The following is an 18,426-nucleotide window of genomic DNA, read 5'->3' on the forward strand; positions in this document are numbered from 1 at the left end:
TGCAAGGTCTCATGGACAGAGGAGCCTGGTGGTCTACAGTCCATGGGTTCACAAGGAGTTGAACATGACTTAGTGACTAAACAACAACAGTACGACATGTATCTGCCTTCACAGTATCATACAGAATAATTTCACTGCCCTAGAAGTCCTCTGCTTACTTATTCCTCCCTCCCTCCTCGCCCTTCATCCTTTTATTGTCTGCAGTTTGGCTTTTCCCAGAGTGTCACAGAGTTGGAATCATACAGTACCTAGCCTTTTCAGTTTGGCTTCTTTCACTCAGCAGTATGCTTTTAAGTTTCCTCCATGTCTTTGCATGACTTGGTAGCTCATTTCTTTTGAGCACTAAATACTCCTTTGTCTGGATGGACCATAGTATATTCATTCATCCATTCACCTGCTGTGAAGGACATCTTAGTTGCTTCCAGATTTTGGCAATGATGAATAAAACTGCTACAAACATTTGTGCACAGGTTTTCGTGTAGACATATGTTGTTCAGCTCCCTTGGGTAAATACCAAGGAGCACAATTGCTGGATCATATTGTAAGAATGCGCTCAGCTTTGTAAGACACTGCCAAACGGTCTTCCAAGTTTCTGAGTACCGTTTTGTATTCCCACCAGCAGTGAAGGAGAGTCTCCTTTGCTCTGCATCCTCGCCAGCATTTGGTGTTGTTAATGTTTTGGGATTTTAGCCATTCTAATGGGTGTGTGGCGGTATCTCATTGTTGTTTCAATTCACAGTTCCCTGATGGCATATGGAGCATCTTTGCATATTCTTATTTGCCATCTGGATACCTTCTTGGGTGAGGTATCTGTTCAGATCGTTCACTGATTTAAATTTTTTTCTTATTGTTAAGTTTTAAGGATCCTCTGTATATTTTGTATGCCAGTCTTTTTTTTTTTAAATAGAGATTTAGATTTTTTATTTTAGCATACTCACTTATCTCTATATATAAAAAATGCACATTATGCTCAAATCTTTTGTGTCCTTACTGAATTTTTCTAGCTACTATAACAATTACTGAGAGAGAATTAGAGAAATTGCCTCCTAGGATTCTAAGAATTTTCTATTTATCTTTTAAATTCTGTCATTTTGGATTCGTGTATCCTGAAGCTGTGATATTAGAGGCACTTGAATTTAGGGTTGTTCGTTGGTCAGTTCAGCTACTCAGTCATGTCCTATTCTTTGCAACCCCGTGGGCTGCAGCACGCCAGGCTTCCTTGTCCATCACCAACTCCTGAAGCTTGTTCAAATTCATGTCCATTGAGTTGGTGATGCTATCCAACCATCTCATCCTCTGTCATCCCCTTCTCCTACTGCCTTCAATCTTTCCCAGCATCAGGGTCTTTTCTAATGAGTCAGTTCTTCCCATCAGGTGGCCAAATTTTTGGAGCTTCAGCTTCAGCATCAGTCCTTTCAGTTAATATTCAGGACTGATTTCCTTTTGGATGGACTGGCTTGATCTCCTTGCTGTCCAAGGACTCTCAACAGTCTTCTCCAACACCACAGTTCAAAAGCATCAATTTTTCAGCACTCAACCTTCTGTATAACCCAACTCTCACATCCATACATGACTATTGGAAAAACCATAGCTTTGACTAGACTGATCTTTGTTGGCAAAGTAATGTCTCTGCTTTTTAATAAGCTGTCTAGGTTGGTCATAACTTTTCTTCCAAGGAGCAAACCCCTTTTAATTTCATGGCTGCAGTCACCATCTGCAGTGATTTTAGAGCCCAAGAAAATAAAGTCTACCACTGTTTCAACTGTTTCCCCATCTATTTGCCATGAAGTGATAGGACCAGATGCCATGATCTTAGTTTTCTGAATGCTGAATTTTAAGCCAACCCTTTCACTCTCCTCTTTCACTTTCATCAAAAGGCTCTTTAGTTCTTCTTCACTTTCTGCCATAAGGGTGTCATCCTCATACCTGAGGTTATTGATATTTTCCCAACAATCCTGATTCCAGCTTGTGCTTCATCCAGTACAGCATTTCTCATGATGTACTCTGCATATAAATTAAATAAGCAGGGTAACAATATACAACCTTGACTTACTCCTTTCCCAATGTGCAACCAGTGTGTTGTTTTATGTCTAGTTCTAACTGTTGCTTCTTGACCTGCATACAGATTTCTCAAGAGGGTATGCCAGTCTTTATCAGATGCATGCAAAAATTTTCTCCCAGCCTGTCGCTTGTCTAAACATTAGCTGTTATTACTATTATGCTCCATTAGTCACGCAAGTTTAGATTTGCCATGTTCTAATACCTTTCTCACTAATAAATGACAAGGGTTGATTTTTGCTGTTAGAGAGTTCAGGATCAGCATGTCCATACTGCTATATTTAAAATGGATAACCATCTTTCTAAATTCCATATATATGTGTTAGTATACTGTAATGGTCTGGGGATCGGGATGGGGAATACATGTAAATCCATGGCTGATTCATGTCAATGTATGACAAAAACCACTACAATATTGTAAAGTAATTAGCCTCCAACTAATACAAATAAATGAAAAAAAAAAAGAAAAAAAATGGATAACCAACAAGGACCTACTGTATAGCACAGGGAAATCTGCCCAATGTTATATGGTAGCCTTGATGGGAGGGAAATTTGGGGGAGAATGGATACAGGGATATGTGTGGCTGAGTCCTATTGCTGTCCCCCTGAAACAATCACACATTGTCAATCAGCTATGTGCTATACTGTGCTATGCTAAGGTTCTTCAGTCACGTCTGACTCTTTGTGACCTTATGGACTCTAGCCCACCAGGCTCCTCTGTCCATGGAGATTCTCCAGGCAACAATACTGCAGTGGGTTGCCATGCCCTCCTCCAGGGGATCTTCCTGACCCAGGGATCAAACCTGCATCTCCACACCTGCATCTCCTGCATTGAAAGGCAGGCTCTTTACCACTGGCACCACATGGGAAGCCCATTAATTGACTATACTCCAATAGAAAATAAAAAGTAGAGAAAAAAAAGAGTGTGTCCAGCCAAAAGGAGGTGTGGCTGCCCTCACCTGCCATGTGCAGGGCCCCCTGCACCAAAGCCCGCAGCCAGTCCTGCCAGGAAGTAGCAGGAGCTCGTCCTGGTAGCGCTCACGTGCCACCTTGGTGCAGGTGACGCTGACTGTCCTGGGCTCTGGCTTCCACAAGCCTGCGGGCAGTGCTCAGCCTTCCTGCCAGGTTGGCGTGACTACAGGCTCCCGGCGTCCACCCAGTGCTGACTCGTTATTCCTAACTAAAACCAAGGAAGACTAAGCTATGCTATCAGTAAAGAGGTCTGCCTTTACTCCAGTGGTGGGGGTGGAGCGGGACCGGAAGGGTGCAAGGGGCTTCCAGTGTGAACCATAGTGCTCTGGCTCTTGAACCGGGTTCAGGTTATGAGTTTGTGCACTGTGAAATGTCACTGAGTGGATAGTCATGGTGTGTACACTTATCTGTAGATAATAAAGTTCAACAGAAAATGAGCCCCTAAAAAGATTTTTTTTTAAACTGGTTTCTTTGGCTGTGCTGGGTCTTAATTGTGGTATGCGGGCTCTTAGTCACGGCATGTGGGATCTAGTTTGCTGACCAAGGATCAGCCCCAGGCCCCCTGCATTGGAAGTGTGAGCCTTAACCACTGGACCCCCAGGGAGGTCCCAAGATTTTTTAAATAATAAAGGGAGGAAGGAAGGAGGGGGGAGGGGAAGGAAGGAAGGATGAATGGATGAATGGATGGGTTGAAGGAGGGAGTTGGAGGGATGGATGGAGAGATGATTAGATGGAAGGAGAGATGGATGGATGGAGGGATGATGAATGGATGGAGGGAGAGATGGAGGGATTAATGGAGGGAGAGAGGGAGGAGGTTGGAGATATTAATAGATGGAATGAGAGATAAATGGATGGAGGAAAGGATGACTGGATGGAGGGAGGGATGGAGGAAGGGAGGGATGGAGAGATGATTAGACGGAAGGAGAGATGGATGGATGGATGGAGGCAGGGATGAATGGATGGAGGCAGGGATGGTGGAGTGGAAGAATGGATCAAGGGAAGAATGGATGGATTTCAGAGACATAGCAGACATTTCTAGTCATAGCACTGCCACCCCACCATCTCCACCTACAAAAGGTGCTTTAGGGACACCCCCCAAACTGCTGGCCCAGGGCCCCTGTACCACCAGTAACATCACTTACAGAGGCAATGAGTAAACATATTAAGTAATAACGCTGAGCTGACAAAGGCGTCATCAGACTGTGTTTGCATTGCATGTTTTAGATGGCATTCATGTTAGCCCTGTAAGGATTATTGTCCAACATCACTGGATATTAAGCAGAGAATCTTCCAGCTCAAAGCATCCAGGGAAACTGAGCTTTTGTTGAGGGACTGAGAGGAAGGGAGGTTTTCATCATCAGCTCTTATTCACCATAAAAGTTGTAATCAAAGCCCAAGCCTTTCAGAACAGATGGGTGGATTTCTTTTTTTTTTCTTTTTTTTTAAATTTTTTTTATTAGTTGGAGGCTAATTACTTCACAACATTTCAGTGGGTTTTGTCATACATTGATATGAATCAGCCATAGATTTACACGTATTCCCCATCCCGATCCCCCCTCCCACCTCCCTCTCCACCCGATTCCTCTGGGTCTTCCCAGTGCACCAGGCCCGAGCACTTGTCTCATGCATCCCACCTGGGCTGGTGATCTGTTTCACCATAGATAATATACATGCTGTTCTTTCGAAACATCCCACCCTCACCTTTTTCCCACAGAGTTCAAAAGTCTGTTCTGTATTTCTGTGTCTCTTTTTCTGTTTTGCATATAGGGTTATCATTACCATCTTTCTAAATTCCATATATATGTGTTAGTATGCTGTAATGTTCTTTATCTCTCTGGCTTACTTCACTCTGTATAATGGGCTTCCAGTTTCATCCATCTCATTAGGACTGATTCAAATGAATTCTTTTTAACGGCTGAGTAATATTCCATGGTGTATATGTACCACAGCTTCCTTATCCATTCATCTGCTGATGGGCATCTAGGTTGCTTCCATGTCCTAGCTATTATAAACAGTGCTGTGATGAACATTGGGGTGCATGTGTCTCTTTCAGATCTGGTTTCCTCAGTGTGTATGCCCAGAAGTGGGATTGCTGGGTCATATGGCAGTTCTATTTCCAGTTTTTTAGAAATCTCCACACTGTTTTCCATAGTGGCTGTACTAGTTTGCATTCCCACGAACAGTGTAAGAGGGTTCCCTTTTCTCCACACCCACAGATGGGTGGATTTCATCTGTGAAAGAAGTTACTAGTATTAGCCCATTCTTTGTGGAGCGAGAGGGTAATATCACTACCCCTTCTCTGGGCACAGGACACCCTCCCATCAGTAGCTCTCAACTGTCAGCTAAATGAGAATCAGCCACAGCATCTGTCAAAATGCAGATTCACTGGCTTAACTGGGAGGGCTCGCCTAGGAAGTCTGCTCATTTTCTGAGGCTACTGTAGTGAATCGCCACTAACTGGATCAGTTCATTCCCTCTCTCGCAATTCTGGAGGTCTGAATTCCAAAATCAAGGTGTGGGCAGGGCTGTGCTCCTTCCAGAGGGTCCAGAGAAGGATCTTTCCTGCCTCTTCCAGCTCCCAGCGTCTCCGGGCATTCTCTGACCCGCGGCCACATCCCTCCAGTCTCTGCCTCCATCCTCACGTAAACTGCTTTCCTCAGTCTCTGTGTCTCCTTGTTTGTCTCTTACAGGGACGTTCTCCTTGGATTTAGAATCCAGTCTGACTGCATTTTAACTAATTCCATCTGCAAGGACCCTATTTCTAAATAAGGTCACAATCTGAGGTGCCAGGTAGACAGGAATTTGGGAGGATTCAGTCCACTACCATAGATCTGCAAAAGATCCTAGGGATTTGTATTTGTTGTATATTTTTTTCTTATTTTGGTATATGTGCACATGACTTCAAATAACAGTGAAATTCAGGCAGTCCTCATCTTGTGTAGTACCCTGTTAGTGGAAACTCAGCCATCAGAACCATGACCTTGGTCCATGACCATTTGAGGTGAGGAACCTGCCCATATGAACTCTTCTCCACTAAAGCAGGACAAATCAAGGGTTGCCTGGAGGAAAAGTCACGCTAAGAAACTTTTTTGGGGGCTTGCCTGGTGGTGCAGTGGATAAGAATCTACCTGCCAATGCAGGGGAGATAGGTTCCTGGTCCAGGAAGATTTCACATACCATGAAGCAACTAAACCCATTCTCCACAACTACTGAGCCCGTGAGCTGCAGCTGCTAAAACCTGCATGTCTAGCACCTGCATGTTGCAACACTGAGGCTGCAAGCTGCAACTGCTGAACCCCATGCTCCTAGAGCCTGTGCTTCACAAGAGAAGCCAATGAAAAGCCCATGCACCACAACTAGAGAAAAGCCCCTGCTCTCTGAAACTAGAGAAGGCCTACACCCAGCAATGAAGACCCAGGGCAGCCAAAAATAAATAAATAAATAATATTTAAAAAAAATAAGCTCTTATCATAGGTGGTACACTAGACTGAGGGTCTGTGTCCTCCCCAAAATTCGTATGTTGAAACCTGGTGCCCAATGTGAAGGTGGCAGGAGGTGAGGCCTTTGTTGGGGGGGGAGGGTGATTAGGTCAGGTAGATGGGGCCCGCCATCTACCTACCTTTGGGATTAGTGCCCTTATGAAAGAGACTCCAAGAGTGCTCTGGCCTATTCCACCACATGAAGACACAGAGAAGATATTCATCTGTGCAACAGGTGAAGTGAAGTGAAGTGAAGTCGCTCAGTCATGTCCAACTCTTTGTGACCCCATGGACTGTAGCCTACTGGGCTCCTCTGTCCATGGGATTTTCCAGGCAAGAGTACTGGAGTGGGTTGCTATTGCCTTCTCCAGGGGATCTTCCTGACCCAGGGATCAAACCTGGGTCTCCTGCATTGCAGGCAGACGCTTTACTGTCTGAGCCACAAGAGGGGCACCAAATCTGATGGAGCCATGATCTTGGACTTCCATCCCCAGAGCTGTCAGAAATAAATGTCTGCTGTTTATAAACCACCCCATTTGGTCATTTAAAAAATTTTTTGTTGGAATATAGTTGCTTTACAATGTTGTATCAGCTTCTGCTGTATGGCAAAGTGAATCAGCTCTCTGTATACATATATCCTCTCTTCTTTGGATTTCCTTCCCATTCAGGCCACCACAGAGCATTGAGTAGAGCCCCCTGTGCCACACAGTGGGTCCTCATTAGTTATCAGTTTTATACATAGTATCAATAGTGTATATGTGTTGGTCCTCATCTCCCAACTTATCCCACCCCCAAGACTCCTTCAAGACAGAGAACCCCTTCCTTGCTCTGCCATGGAGAAGCCCCAGGAATCCCGGGGGTGGCAGAGGTGATCTGGAGACCGAGGACAGTGATGATCCAGAATCCAGTTGAGATTTTCAATGATCTATCAGCCAGGATGGGCTCTGTGTGGGCACTGGCCTTTCTCATTTTGGGATGTATCCTGGATCCCTTCACTTCAGTGGACAGAGGACCAGCCTGCCCCTTGTTCTACCAGTGTTGTGTACATAGCCCACAAGTGTATGTCCAGCTCGCACCTGTGTGATTCGCATAGAAGGTCACAGGTCCACTTGAGCAGCGTGGCCCTCATGTTACCTGTGCCAACAGGGAGATACTGAGCAGAGTCAGGAAGCAGGTAGAGCATATCCTTGGTCCTCCTATTCCTCTGTCAGCATTTCCCTCCCTCTTCTCCTCTTACATAGGCACCTCTGATAAGACTAAAAAGAAGAGCATTGTTATTAAACCATTGAGGATGCATGCGTCCAAGCAGAGTCGTGTCTGACTCTTTGTGACCCCATGGACTGTAGCCCACCAGGTTTCTCTGTCCATGGAATTTCCCAGGCAAGAATACTGGAGTGGGTTGCCGTTTCCTTCTCCAGGGGATCTTCCCCACCCAGGGATTGAAATGTGTCTCTTATATCTACTGCATTGGCAGGCAGGTTCTTTACCATTGCACCACCTGAGAAAATTATGAGGGTGCTTATATACAAATAGTTACTTCTTGGCCTGGCAGTATACTAATTTGCATCATAATTATTCATGCAACCTTATTTATGTGTTTAATGTTCATTTGTATATGTTATATTTACAACTAAACAGAAAATAATGTAAAAAATTTTTTCTTAAGACTTAAGTGTGGCTCTCTCTGTGGTTAATAGGGGCCATAAGCCTCATAGCCAAAGGAATGAATTATTAATGGTGAATTTTCTAAATGCGGCTGGAAGGGTGGAAGAGGTTCCTCTTTCCTCTCTTGGCTCTGAGTTTCAGATCCCAACATGTGGGTCACCCCCAAGGTCAGTGTACCTCTTTAGGAACAGGCAGAGCTAGATGTGCAAGAGATTCATCATAGGGAAGGATAAAGTGGGGAAGGAGTGGAAGTTAGCAGAGTGAGCTTCAGAATGCAGTGAGGCTCTGATCCCTAGCAAATCTCAAAATTCTCAGGTCATTAAGCAGATGACCTGGGAAACTGATGCTGGGTCAAAGTGGTCACCCTTGTTCCATCACTGTGTTTGAACACTGGCTGGCAGATGTTGGGGGCCCTGCAGGCAGATGGTGTCAGCAAATAACACTCCTGATGGTGGACTCCCACCGAAGGGAAATCTGAATGGCACTCCTCACCACTGCTAAACATCTATTCTGCCATCCTCATCAGAGTAGACCCTAAGGCAAACAGTGGTCAGTAATTTTATTGTTTGCTGTATGCATGCAGAAGCCTCAGAACTGCATGTATATTAACTCATTTACTCTTCAAACTGTACATGAAGCTTGAACCCTTCACCACTTCCATTTCACAGTGGATTGTGAAATGACTTCCTCTTTCACAAGGCATAAAGAGGTTAAGTGATTTGTCCGAGGTCACACAGCCAGTGAATGAAGGAGCTCCTATAATGTAAAATGCCTGGAATATCTGGATCCAGAACCTAGTGATACTAGACTGCCTTGGGATTTACCCAGAGGGAAAAACTTGCACAGACCTTTCCATCTTGTAAAAGTTCTGAACAAATTCTTGTTTCTTCTAGCCCTGCAGTGTTTTCATTATCCTTATTTAAGAGGAATTAATTCTGTTTATGCATTCTGATGATAGTTTTCCATCTCTGACAATAGTACAAAGTTGATTTAAGTGAAAAAAATTGATTCTTGAACTTTAGTTATTAACAGGCAGGTTGAAGCATTTAGGGAAAACGGATGGTTTGCAACTTCTTTTGAAGTGAATCATAAAAGGAGATGATGGACTACAGGCTGAAAAGTGGATAGATGTGTGATAAAGCCCATCCAGATTGTGTTGATGATAGAAGCTTGGTGGTGGGTGTATGAGTGTTTGCTATATGATTTCATTCTTCTTTGTTTAAAATTTGTCATAACAAATGGTTGAAAACCGCAGGGCAACAGTTTAATCAAAATCCTAAACTGTAGGTGATGTGTGATTGGTAGTCATTCTGTGGGTGGATTGAACATTGCTGGAATTTGGGAAATAGTATAGTTGTGAGTGTTGGCTATAGAGGTCCTCCCCCAAATGGTAGAGGAGACAGAAAAGTCTGCATGAACCAGGCAGCTCAGGCGTTTCCTGGACCTGACTAGGGGCAGGGGAGCTTTAGCTTCAGGGGGTGGGGGGCATTAATCTGACTGGTGTGGTTCCCGTCTTCCTGCGGACATCAGAGCTGCCACTCAAACAGGCCGTCCAAGGCTTTGAGATCTGAGCCATCTTCCCAAACCCAGTAATGCTGCCAAGAACCAGATCAGGATGTGGGACAAGCAGCCCGAGTCACGCCCACCTGCCAAAATCAGAGCCAAAATGAACTCGCAGAAAGTTTCCTAGAAGCCACACAGTCAAAGGCAAATGCAGGGTCACAGGAAGGACCCCCAGAGAGCTTGTGGCATTTTTGTATGGGAGACAATACGTGGGGCTTCCCTGGTGGCTCAGACGGTAAAGAATCCGCCTGCAATGCGGGAGATCCAGGTGTGATCCCAGCGTTGGGAAGATCCCCTGGAGGAGGGCATGACAACCCATTCCAGTATTCTTGCCTGGAGAATCCCAATGACAGAGGAGCCTGGTGGCTACAGACCATGGGGTCGTAAAGAGTCAGACATGACTGAGTGATTAAGCCCAACACAGATGGTACATGAAGGCCACGCATGGGACGTAGGTATCAATACATTCTGCAGCAACACGGGTTCAGGCTAGACTTTCAGCTTCAGGAAAAGCTGCCTTACCTGGGGTAAAGACATACAGGATGCCAGAGGCTTCTGGATTTGTTGGTGATCAGCCTGAGTTTTCATAGTTTTAAGTATTAATAAATGTATGCTCTTCACCGTTTTCTGGACCTGCTCTAAGGGCCATGAGGGTACCATGTGACTCTCCATCCCTGTGAAGTGAATACCAGCTCAGATGAGGCTCAGAGAGGAGAGGGCACTTGCTTGTGATGCCAGATCTGTGAGCGGGTGCAGAGCCCCCACTCTGCCTCTTTGTACTGCTGCCCTCTTTGGGATGTCAGTGGGATTTCTCCCCCTAAAAGTCTGAAAAGTCATCCAGAAAACTAGGGAAGTCTTCCTGTTTGGTGACTGGTAGAGAGTCCCTTGGTTCAAGGGTGTAAACTGTCTGGTCTGTGTTGATTACTCCCTCACTCCTGGAATCGCGGCCCTCAACGTCTCTTATGCTCTGCATCCACACCTCTTTTAAACATCAAAGGATGATTTTTTTTTCTTTTAAAAAAGAAACTTTTATTTTATATTGGAGTGTAGCCAGTTAACAATGTAGTGATAGTTTCAGATGGACAGCAAAGGGACTCAGCCATATATGTACATGTATCCATTCTCCCCCAGACTCCCCTCCCATCCAGGCTGCCACATCACAGTGAGCAGAGTTCCCCTAGGACCTTGTGGGTTATCCATTTAAAGTACAGCAGGGTGTGCATGTCCATCCCAAACTCCCTCCCTATCCCCTCCCACCATGCTTACCCCTCCTGCCAACCATAAGTTTGTTCTCTAAAGTCTGTGAGTCTATTTCTGTTTTGTAAAGAAGTTAACTTGTATCATTTCTTTTTAGATTTCACATGTAAGGGTATCTTATGATATTTCTCCTTCTCTGTCTGACTAATTTCACTCAGTATGACAATCTGTAGGTCCCTCCATGTTGCTGCAAATGGCATTATTTCATAAAGGTTGACTGATTTAAAAAAAATAATAAGTCTGTGTGGTTTCAGGAACAAGAGTGGGCAGTTCTATTTGCTTGTAAATATTAACCAAAACACATCCTACGCAGAAGCCCCAGAAACCCTGTGCTTTGCAGCTGCCAGAATGACCGCAGGGGATGCCCAGCACATTTAGCATGGGAGGACTCATCACCGGGAAAGAAATTGACCAAGAAGAGTCCATGATGCATTTGGCAAAAGGACCAGTGATGGGATGACTTAATATTGTTTTCCAGTGTTATAAAGTCAAGAACTGCCTTCTGGAATTGCAGTGTATGTTTGAATAGGTTGTGCACTGCAGAACTCTGGTGGGAGGGTGTCATTCACATGGATGCTTTGGTTTGAAGAACACCCCCTCCTCTCCTTCCTGGAGAAAAACTCAGAGCAGTGACCTGGGTCACACCTGGGCACCCTCTGCCAATAGAAGGGCCAGAAGCAGCTGCTTCCTGACATCCAGAGAAGGGGGCCAAGCTGGCTTCTTGAATGTAAAGAGAGCATTTCGTGGTTGCTCTGTGCCAATCACATCGCAAAGGAAGTGGTCTGGATGAGAGTGATGGAGAGCGGATGGCCATTGATAGAAAGCTTTGCCTTGTTCCGGTTTGCATGGAAGAGAGATGTGTTTTTCCTCTGCAGTTCCCAGAAGCTTCTTTTTCTTTCTTTTCTTGCCACCCAAGCATAAGGCACATGGAGTGTTCCACCTGGTTCATCCCTCCACACCCCCAGAACTTGGTGAATGAAAAGGCACTGTTGTTAACTCCTGTTCCCGTGCACCCCAAAGAGATGGTCCTCTTCCCCTTACATCACTTATATCTTCCTTTTGGTCACTGGGACTCAGACAGAGAAGTAGCCACATCCATCGTGGTCATGGAGTGCCTGACATGGACCCAGCAGGGGGCAGTGACTGGGCATGATCCAAGGCTAAAATATTCAGTCTGAAGCCCTGGATTGTGTTAGAGATCCAGGGGTGTTTGGCACATTTGTGAGAGTAGTTTGTTGTTGTTCATAAGGATTATGGATTACCAGTAGTTAGTAGGCAAACATCAGAGGTACTAATGTCCTGTAATGTCCAGGACAGCCCCACACTACAGAAAATTATTCCATACCTTCTTGATTTTTACATGTCCCACCAAACTAGGGGGGTGTAGGAAACAGTTCTTATCTGTACAGTAGCTTAATACACACAAGCAGGAATTTCTCAGTAATGCGAACTCAGGGTAAATCAAAAGAATACTTGGACTTCCCTAGTGGTACATGTGATAAAGAATCCACCTGCCAATAAGGGGACACGGGTTCAGTCCCTGGTCTGGGAAGATCCCACGTGCCAAGGGGCAACTGAGCTCATGCACCACAATTACTAAAGGCCACATACTGACTACAGACCGTGCTTTGCAATAAGAGAAGCCACTGCAATGAGAAACCCCGCAACTAGAGAGTAACCCCGCAACTAGAGAGTAACCCCTGCTCGCTGCAACTAGCAAAAGCCCTGCATGTGGTACTAAAGACCCAGTACAGCCAAAAATAAATGAATGAATTTTTTAAAAAGAATATTTTGTGTTTGTTTGTAACTTTACCAAGAGTGTGCCCACCAGGGGAAAATCTCCCCAACAACCACTCCACCGTCTGAACCAGCACCCTCATAGCTGTAGCATTTATAGATGGCTCTTTTGGGGGGCGGAGAAGAGGGAGAATCTGCCTTCACTATATTTCCTAGTGAATTATACTTAAGAAGGTACTTGTTGAAATATGTATCATTCTATTATAAATTCATTTTTATTTTACTTGATATCCAGCTAGGGTATTATATTTATCTTAATAAAAAGATCTTGCGGATGGGTTACATTATCTGTGAATTCCACTTCGGAATTTTGAAGGCGTTATAAAATATTCATTGAACAACGGCGGTATTATGTCTGATAAGGTTGAAAACCACGGTATTAGGAAGTGTGTGCTTTATCTTAGCAGCAGTTAAGACTTTCTTCCAAAGTGATTCTCTTTTATTTATTCATTCCACAGTTCTGTCTTGTGTACCTATTATATGCCAGGTCCAATTCTGGGTACAGTGGATACAATGGATGAATAGGCAATTAGTCAGAATAGGTTAGAAGATGCTGAGATAACAAACAGCACCACTGTTGACTTTTCCTCTCGCTCACAGAGACAGCAGCTGGCAGTTCCCCAGGGAAGTATCCTTCATGGACTAATAGCAGAGCCTCCCAGACCACTTCCACTGGGGGCACTTGCATCTTGGGACTCCCAGACAGGGAAAAGGACTCAAAGAACATACACTGGTCCCTAAATGCTTCTTATCAGAAGTGAAACACATTCCTGCCTTATTGGCCAAAGTAAATCTCACAGCCATACTTAATTTAAGGAGGTGCGGAGTGTCAGGAATGACAAGAGACATGAGAACTAGAAACAAGGTCTCTACCTGTATTACCAAACTCAGGTCTGGCTGCTTGCTGCTCAAAAATCAATACTTGAGAGAAACAAATTTTGGTAGAAACGAAAGATGCTTTCAATCAGAAAGCCAGAAATCTGGGGAGATAGTGGACTCAGTGTCCTCAAAAACCATCTTCGAAGATTTTACTCAGCCGTGAAAGCTTTTATTTTTTTTGTGTGTGTATGGTGTTAGAAAGTGTTCTAGTTTCATTCTTTTACAAGTGGTTGACCAGTTATCCCAGCACCACTTGTTAAAGAGGTTGTCTTTTTTCCATTGTATATCCTTGCCTCCTTTGTCAAAGATAAGGTGTCCATAGGTCCGTGGATTTATCTCTGGGCTTTCTATTCTGTTCCATTGATCTATATTTCTGTCTTTGTGCCAGTACCATACTGTCTTGATGACTGTGGCTTTGTAGTAGAGTCTGAAGTCAGGCAGGTTGATTCCTCCAGTTCCATTCTTCTTTCTCAAGATTACTTTGGCTATTCGAGGTTTTTTGTATTTCCATACAAATTGTGAAATTCTTTGGTCTAGTTCTGTGAAAAATACCGTTGGTAACTTGATAGGGATTGCATTGAATCTATAGATTGCTTTAGGTAGAATAGCCATTTTGACAATATTGATTCTTCCAGTCCATGAACACGGTATGTTTCTCCATCTGTTTGTGTCCTCTTTGATTTCTTTCATCAGTGTTTTATAGTTTTCTATGTATAGGTCTTTTGTTTCTTTAGAAAGCTTTTAGTTAATATCCAGACAGGAGGTCAGAGACGTAGCCATCCCTGACTCTGTGCAGACTTGTCTGCTCCTTATAACTCTTTTTAGATGCTATTTTTTTTATTTGATTGGGGTATCGTTGCTTTAAGGTTTGTGTTAGTTTCAGATATGCAGCAACATGCATCAGTTATGAAGTGAAGTGAAAGTCACTAAGTTGTGTCCAACTGTTTGTGACCCCATGGACTATACAGTCCATGGAATTCTCCAGGCCAGAATAGGAGAGTAGGTAGGTAGCTTTTCCCTTCTCCAGGGGATCTTCCCAACCCAGGGAGCAAACCCAGGTCTCCCCACATTGCAGGCAGATTCTTTACCAGCTGAGCCACAAGGGAAGCCCAAGTTATACATATACATATATTCACTCTCGCTTAGATTCTTTTACCATATAGGTCATTACAGAATTCTAAGTAGATGTCCCTGTGCTATACAGTAGGTCCTTATCAATTATCAATTTTATATATAAAATAGCTTCCCACTTCTATCTATTTTATATATAGTGGCCTTTCCACTTCCCTGCTAGTGGTAAAGAACCTGCCTTCCAATGTAGGAGACATAAGAGACCCAAGTTTGATCCATGGGTCAGGAAGATCCCCTGGAGGAGGGCATGGCAACCCATTCCAATATTATTGCCTGGAAAACTCCATGGACAGAGGAGCCTGGCGGACCACAGTCTGTACAGTGGTGTGTATCTGTTAAACCCATACTCCTAATTTATGCCTGCCTCTCTTTCCCCTTTGGTAACTGTAAGCATGTTCTCTATGTCTGTCTGTCTATTTCTGTTTTGCAAATAAGTTCATTTGTAAAGCCAGAGCTCGGAGGAGGGCGTGCTGGCTGGCTGCTGCTCTTGTCTTTGAAGAGGTACAATGAGGCTGGTTCTGGGATGTCAGAGGAGCTGTGGGCTGATGGGCTGCTGGCCCACAGGAGGCACAGCTGTTGTGGCCTGAGGCATTGCTACGGTGATGCTCACAGGTCCAGCAGGAGACAGGACAGGCTCCTGGGAAGAAAATAGGAAGGACAGCCTGGAAGTTGCCTTCTCATCATCTTATTGGCTAAACCTATGAAAGGGCACAGCTGACTTTACAGAGTCCCGGAACAGGACATGGCAGGGCCAGCCTGCGCTCAGCGACAATAACCACCTCCTAAAACATTTCATTTCTCAGTGCGCTGATCCTCACGATCTCCCGTATCTCGTTTTCACAAAACAGAACTCAGTACCTGCTGGTCTCTCCTATGCTGCGTGTTCTCTCTTGTGATGACTGAATGTGCTTTGAGACACAGGCTCTGTCCTCCCAAGACCTGGCCTTGGTTCCGCAAGAATTCCAGGGACCATAAATAGAAAACGAACCCTTGGACCAAACACGAAACATCCATCAACTCCCTGTTCACTTGTGCTGCTCCTTCGATGTCAAGGACGTTGTGTGATCCAAAAGAAAGGAAAGGAGCGGTGGTTTCCAGAAATGGGCTGCGGTGTTTGTTCTCGAGGGCTATTAAAAGGTATTTAGGAACTTCCCTGGGGGTCCAGGGGTTAAGAATCTGCCTTGCACTGCAGGGGATGTGGGTTCAATCCTTAGTCGGGGGACTAAAATTCCACTTGCGGCAGAGCAACTAAGCCCGCACTGCAATTTTTGAGTCCATGTGCTCCAGAGCCTGAGTGCCGCAGCTAAGATCCATCAATGTCAAATACTTGAGTAATCTTTTTATAAAGGTGTTTAAGGAAAGGTTTAGCAAGGGAGGGAAACAAAACTCAACAGCTGGTAGCAAAAGAAGCATTCATCCATTTAGAGATTTGAGGTTTTCAATTTCCCCTCTTTATCTATATTTTCATCTGTGTGTGTGTGCGTGATTAATAATGAATGTGTTTCTATACATACCCCAGAAAGAGATGGGTCAGAGTCTTTCTATGTGCGTGGCTCTAGACAGTTCACTGGTTTGACTCACAAATACATCATCGGTTTACTTTCCTGTGTTCCTTGGTGATGAGGATGGAGTCAAGAGCTCCACCAGTTGGACAAGAGCTTCTTCTGCCACCTTCTTAGTCTCACGCCCAAGGCCTCCACTGCCCTGAAGCTGTCTTGTTCCCCTGTCCATTCCATTCTATGGGGAATGAAGACAACATCACTGATCCACAGATTTCATCATTTGCACAGGGTGAGGTTGCATGAGGTTTATGAATGACATGCCCAGAAGACCAGCTCTTTTTCTGTGTTTTTGTAAGCATTGTTTGTATTTACTGGTTCTCATTTATAACCAGAAAGTTGCCAAAGGATCTGGGTTGCCATCAGCATTTCTCCTCCGATTTCTCACTATCAGTACAAATGCCGATCTTTCTGGAATAGCTCTTTTCTGATAAATGGATGGAAGGACTGCACTGATAGGGCTAAGGGGGAAAACAGCATGAGATGATGAAATGAGCAAGGACATCAGGGTCAGGGAAACCTTTGGATCAGATCTCGCATTTACAATTTAATGACTGAGTAACACTAGGAAACATATGTGATTCTTCATGGCCCTGAAGGCTTCCTCTTTCGGACAGTTCTCTCATCTGGAAAACTGAGTTTGGAGTCTAGTAGCATCGCGGATTGTCTCCCTCTTGTGATGCCCTCTGTTTTAGGGATTGCCAATCCAATGCTGGTGGCAAGACAATAGGGGATGGTGGGACCCCGTGAACCGGAGAGTGCTGGGGACGGAGGCGCATGGGAGTTGGCTTGTAAATCTAGCACGACTCATCCTTGCTCATCTCTTCTCAAGTCTGCATCCAGTGACTTTAGGTTGATAGCATAGCATCAGGAGCTTTTATACCATGGAAATCACATGCTAAAAATAAGGCTTGTCTTTCTTTCACAGAGCTTGTTATTATACTTATCAGCACACCATTGCCTGGGGACAAATACTGTTTAGAAGACCACTGCCTAGAGGGGGTGTGACTCAGTATTGACAGCTTATTAGTCTTATAGGGACAGAGTTCTGACTCAGTCATTTTCTAGCTTACATAAATATTTTCAAGGCAAATAAACAATCCATGCCTCAGTTTCCTCATCTGTAAACTGGGGATAATAATCATTTTTATCCAGAAACAGATCTACCGTGTAGCTAATGCAGCTTAAGCTTGACGGCCCCCTCCCTTACCCAGGCTCTCTTCCAAGACCCAGCACAGATTAAATGATACAAATTAACTTATTTCTTAAAAAAAGAAGTAGACCCACAGACATAAAAAACAAGTTAATGGTTACCAAAGGTGAAAGTAGGAACAGGGATAAATTAGGAATAAACTAAGAGTTTGGGATTAATGGCTCAGCAGTAAAGAATACACCTGCAAGGCAGGAGTCACAGAAGACATGGGTTTGATCCCTGGGTTGGGAAGACCCCCTGGATCAGGGCATGGCAACCTACTTCAGTATTCCTTCCTGGAGAATTCCAAGGACAGAGGGGTCTGGCAGGCTACAGTTCATGGGGTCTCAAAGAGTTGGACACAACTGAAGTGACGTGGCATGTATGCACGTAGGAATTTGGGATTAACAGATACACACTGCTACATATAAGACAGATAAACAAGTCTGTAAGTATGGGAAACTATATTCAGTATCTTGTATTAACCTATAATGGAAAAGAATCTGAAAAGGAATATATATGTGTATATATATGTACACACACACACACATATATATAATATATAAAACAGAATCACTTTGCTGTAATCCTGAATCATTGTAAATAAACTATACTTCAATAAAAATTTTTAAAAAAGAAAAAAAAGAAATTTTGTATTCTTTTTGTTTTAATTTTTATGGAAATATAATTTACGATCTTATATTGATTTACGATCTTATATTAGTTTCAGGCATACAACAAAGCAATCCAGTTTTGTTTATATGTGTGTGTATTTGTATGTCTGTGTATATTCTTTTCAGATTCTTTTCCATAGTAGGTTATTGTAAGATATTGAGTATAGTTCCCTGTGCGATACAGTAAGTCCTTGTTGGTT

The 18,426-nt window shown here is 44.0% G+C and overlaps 1 protein-coding gene across 1 annotated transcript in view; it reads left to right on the top strand.

The window, feature by feature from the left end:
- The window catches only part of TMEM132D (transmembrane protein 132D), an 836,318-nt gene that overhangs the window by 792,841 nt on the left and 25,051 nt on the right, over positions 1–18,426 (top strand). The window lies entirely within an intron of this gene.

Source organism: Cervus canadensis, chromosome 1 (genome assembly GCF_019320065.1).
Source record: "Cervus canadensis isolate Bull #8, Minnesota chromosome 1, ASM1932006v1, whole genome shotgun sequence".
NCBI classification, from domain to species: domain Eukaryota; kingdom Metazoa; phylum Chordata; class Mammalia; order Artiodactyla; family Cervidae; genus Cervus; species Cervus canadensis.